This window comes from Triticum urartu, chromosome 2A (assembly GCF_056163025.1).
Source record: "Triticum urartu cultivar PI428250 chromosome 2A, HENAU_Tu73, whole genome shotgun sequence".
Classification (NCBI taxonomy): Eukaryota; Viridiplantae; Streptophyta; class Magnoliopsida; order Poales; family Poaceae; genus Triticum; species Triticum urartu.
Window position 1 is genome coordinate 12658360 of NC_141874.1, and position 5253 is coordinate 12663612.

Genomic DNA, 5253 nt, shown 5'->3' on the forward strand with positions numbered 1-5253 from the left:
CCGTCCAGGCGACCATGCCTCGCTCGTGCCAGCATGTTCGCGTGCATGCTGGTCTTGAGCACTCCGAGATCCACCAGCTCGATCTTGGTCCAGCAAACGCATGGTACCGTGAGTACCATGACGCTGCCGGTCCCGCGCCTCCTGAGATGGGCGCGATGCATGTACGGACGCTGAGGTCTTGGAGTGCGCCCAGTCGTTGTGGGAGCCGGCTACGCCGCCGATGGGCAGGGCAGCCTTGTCCTTGGACCTGGCAGCACCGTGAGCTCCCTCGTCGACGCCCGTTCTTCCGCCGGCGCCCGCCCCATCAGACGTTTGCTCCGGTGGTAGCGGGGCGGACGGAGCAGCCGCCTCCGAAGCCTTCTTCTTCGGCGGCATGTTGATGAAGATGATGAAGATCTAGCCCGCGTGAACGCCGGATCTGGTTCACACAACTTCGACGCCCCCTACCTGGCGCACCAAAGATGCCGGGGTACTGATCCACGGGCACCTATGGGACCGGCGGACCGAGTCCCTTTCGGTTCGGCGGGGGCGGAGGTCGTGCAAAGAGCGGATCGAGGCGAAGCACACGAGCAGTTTACCCAGGTTCGGGCCGCACGGATGCGTAAAACCCTACTCCTGCTTTGTGGTTTGTATTGATTTCTTGCTCGGGAGCGCTGAGTGCTACAGTACACACCAGCAGCAAACGAGACTGAGCGTGAGTGTTCGAACCAGCTAACCCCCCTCTATGTTGCGCATGGGCCTCCTTTTATATGCTCAAGGGGTCACCGACAGGTGGCAACGTAGACAAGGGCAAAAAAGGGAAAGGTGCTGCGGTTGGTACAGCTACCTGCTACAGTGTATCATATCTAACCCTGACGGCAGGGGACAAGGGCCTTAAATGCCCGTCTGTGTCGCCTAAACAGTGTAAAAGGGACCGTCAGGGACGCCACCGCTCGCCACGGCGGCAATCTTGTCAGCGCCGCTTGCCATCGCTCACCGCTGGCTGCACAGCCTCCCGCCACGTACGCTGGGAAGGGTCCCAGAGCAACACGTTGGTGGATGTGCTGGAGCACGGACACAGAGTGGTGGCTTGCCGCGGCAAACGCCTTGCCGCGGTCATTGTCTTGTCGCGTCCGGGAGCTTGTTGCTCACCGGGCCTTGCCGGGACGCGTGGCGCGTCGCGGCAAGTTCCTTGAGATGCCTTGGGTGGCCTTCCCGTCAAGCTCCTCTTGTCGGGGTCTTGAGGTGCCTCGGTTGGCCTTCCCGGCAAGCTCCTCTTGCCGGGGTCTTGTCTCCTTGAATGGCTCCAGGGGAACCACGGAGGACCTTGGTGGTCACCCGGCAAGCCTTGCCGCGGGATGCTGCGACTGCCCGTGCACAAGTTTGGGATACTAGGGTACCCCTACTCTAGTACACCGACATCTTCATGTTGCCGTTTGAAAACAGAAAGTTTACCGCTGTTGCAATAATTCCCTAGAAAAGTCAGAATCTATAATACCTAAATAGTTCATCCCCACTATCATATTTCTCTTGACATGCAGCCCAGCCACATCAGCAGCTTTAAACAAGCATGTGTGTGCGTTTACCAGGGTACCGAACTGATCGAAAACCACATGTAGCTTTCGTGTCCGTCTCTCCGTTTATTGGATCAACTATGTATGAATGCAGTCGGATGTCTAATGCTTGGGCTATATACGAAGCCCTATATTAAGTGCACGTGGGCTGTGTAGCCCATGGGTGTTTGCTGCCGCACATGGGCTGTATAGCCCATGGGGTCAAGTGTCAACTGCAGGCACTAGGTCGCTCATCGTCATCTTCTCCGCTGTGACTCATCGCCGCCGCTATCTCTTCCGCTGTCGCGGCCGAATCTCCCCCAGGCGCAAATGCACATGAAACAACGACAATCATTGCCCTCATTACTTCGCCCTCCGTTACCAAAAGTAAAAGCAACGGCGCGGCCACCGCCTTCGCATCTACAAATCTGTCTGTGCACCATCGCTGGTCTGCCTCTGTTCCGATGTCGCTCTGGGCGCGGGTCTGGACGCGGTCCCGTTGCCGAGCACCCACATCTTCGAGGAAGACATGTCATTGTGCACGCCGTTGCTCTGCTTTGATTCTTCTCCCGCACACCAGGCGGTTTGCCTCAGCTCGCCTCTGATGTCTTTCTGGTTGTGGGAATACATGACGGGCCGCCGTTCCGTTGTCGGACAGCAGAATCCCAGATCATCAAAGTGGAGCACACCCGCTGAGGCCTCCGCACGTCTTTGCTATGCTCCCCTGGCCAGGGCGAGGAGAGGTGGGGAATCCGACTCAATTCCACTTTCGGGACTAGCACATTTTCTTAACAGGTGAGCACCTCCGCGCTTACATTCGAATAGCATTGCTGGCATACTTCTGTGTGGTAGGTCGTTCCGATTTCGCCTACATTTATTCATCGGCTCCACACTGTTCCGACACTCTTGGGTCCAGGCTATAAGGTCCATGTTCTCCTCCCGCATCCACATGGACTTCATGAAGATGCTCTTTTACTTGGACATAAGGTAGCAAATGTAATTTTATATTATATAAACAATGCAATTTTGATTTATTCTTTGCCATTTGTCTCACACAAGTGTTTGATTTCTAATATATGTGTCTGAATTTCTCATGCCTTTGCAGCAGTGTAGATGCTCTTTCACTTGTACCTAAGGCAACTTATATAATTTTAGCTTATACAATATGATTTTGATTTGTTTTTCTTACACAAGTGCTAGATTAGTTATCTCTCTCTCTGATTTTCTCATGCCTTCTCAGCAATATTGTTGAAGCATGCTAAATTATTATTACACACATGTATGTTGAGATCTTTTATCTATGCTATTTTTTTCTTTGTCCCTTTCATGCCTTGCAAAATGCACCTTATTAGCCACATTTCACGAGTATTTGAACAATTTTTTATCTATATTCTTAATATTGTTTCCTTTGTATATATGAGACATATATGACATTATTTTTGCACCTGCAGCAATCCACGAGACACCTAGAATTTTTTTCTTTATATTCTGATGTTGCTCAATATCCTATAATTGTTGTCTCTAATCTATGAATATGTATTTACACATTTTGTCCCGCAGCAACGCGCGGGGTATCATCTAGTGTGATAAAATGTTGAAACTTTTTGCATAGTAAGCTCTGATAAATTTACTACAGTGGGAATTTTCTTTCATAATTTTTGGAGTTAGGGAAGTATGGGTCTTGCTGCACTCTTTATAGACTATCCTGTTTAGGCAGATTGCTGTTATGTTTGCATTGTTTGCATATGTTTGCTTCTTTAATGATTCTATTTGAGGATAGGACTATTAAATATGCAGAGGCATTTAGTATGCAATGTTGAATACTAATTTTAGTGATTTGCTACAGTAGAGTATGATAAGGTTTTTGCAATGGTTTATACTAACTTATCTCACGAGTCCTTGTTGAGTTTTGTGTGGATGAAGTTTTTGAGATTTAGGGAGACCGTGATATGAGAGGAATTAAGGAGACACAAAAGTTCAAGCTTGGGGATGCCCAAGGCATCCCAAGATAATATTTCAAGAAGTCTCAAGCGTCTAAGTTTGGGGATGCCCCGGTTGGCATCCCACCTTTCTTCTTCAACAACTATCGATTAGTTTTGGTTGATCCTAAGTTTTTGCTTCTTCACATGATGTTTGCCATTCTTAGAATGCCATTTTATTTCATTTTGCTTGATGTTTGAATAAAATACCAAGATCTTAAATTCTTAAATGTTAGAGAGTCTTCACATAGTTACATAATTATACAACTACTCATTGATCTTCACTTATATCTTTCGGAGTAGTTTGTTGTTTGCTCTAGTACTTCACTTATATATTTTAGAGCATGGTGGTAGTTTATTTTGAAGAAATAGATGAACTCTCATGCTTCACTTATATTATTTTGAGAGTCTTAAACAACATGGTAATTTGCTTAATCCTAACATGCTAGGTATTCAAGACTAGTAAAAACTTTCTTATGAGTGTGTTGAATACTAAGAGAAGTTTGATGCTTGATGATTGTTTTGAGATATGGAGGTAGTGATATTAAAGTTGTGCTAGTTGATTAGTTGTGAATTTGAGAAATACTTGTGTTGAAGTTTGCAAGTCCCGTAGCATGCACGTATGGTAAACGTTATGTAACAAATTTGAAACATGAGGTGTTGTTTGATTGTCCTCCTTATGAGTGGCGTTCGGGGACAAGCGATGGTCTTTTCCTACCAATCTATCCCCCTACGAGCATGCACGTAGTGCTTGGTTTTTGATGATTTGTAGATTTTTGCAATAAGTATGTGAGTTCTTTATGACTAATGTTGAGTCCATGGATTATACGCACTCTCACCCTTCCATCATTTCTAGCCTCTTCGGTACTGTGCATTGCCCTTTCTCACATTGAGAGTTGGTGCAAACTTCGCCGGTGCATCCAAACCGCATGATATAATACGCTCTTTCACACATAAACCTCCTTATATCTTCCTCAAAACAGCCACCATACCTACCTATTATGGCATTTTCATAGCCATTCCGAGATATATTGCCATGCAACTTTCCACCATTCCGTTTATCATGACACGTTCATCATTGTCATATTGCTTAGCATGATCATGTAGTTTACATAGTTTTTGTGGCAAAGCCACCGTTCATAATTATTTCATACATGTCACTCTTGGTTCATTGCATTTCCCGGTACACCACGGGAGGCATTCATATAGATTCATACTTTGTTCTAGTATCGAGTTGTAATCATTGAGTTGCAAAAAAAATAGAAGTGTGATGATCATCATTTTCTAGAGCATTGTCCCAAGTGAGGAATAAAAAAAAGAGAAAGGCCATAAAAAAGAGAAGGCCCAAAAAAACAGAAAGGCCATAAAAAGAGAAAGGCCCAAAAAAATGAGAGAAAAAGAGAGAAGGGACAATGCTACTATCCTTTGCCACACTTGTGCTTCAAAGTAGCACCATAATCCTCATGATAGAGAGTATCTTGTTTTGTCACTTTCATATACTAGTGGGAATTTTTCATTATAGAACTTGGCTTGTATATTCCAACAATGGGCCTCCTCAAGTGCCCTAGGTCTTCGTGAGAAAGCAAGTTGGATGCACACCCACTTAGTTTCTTTTGTCGAGCTTTCATACATTTATAGCTCTAGTGCATCCGTTGCATGGCAATCCCTACTCCTTACATTAACATCAATCGATGGGCATCTCCATAGCTCATTGATTAGCCTCGTTGATGTGAGACTTTCTC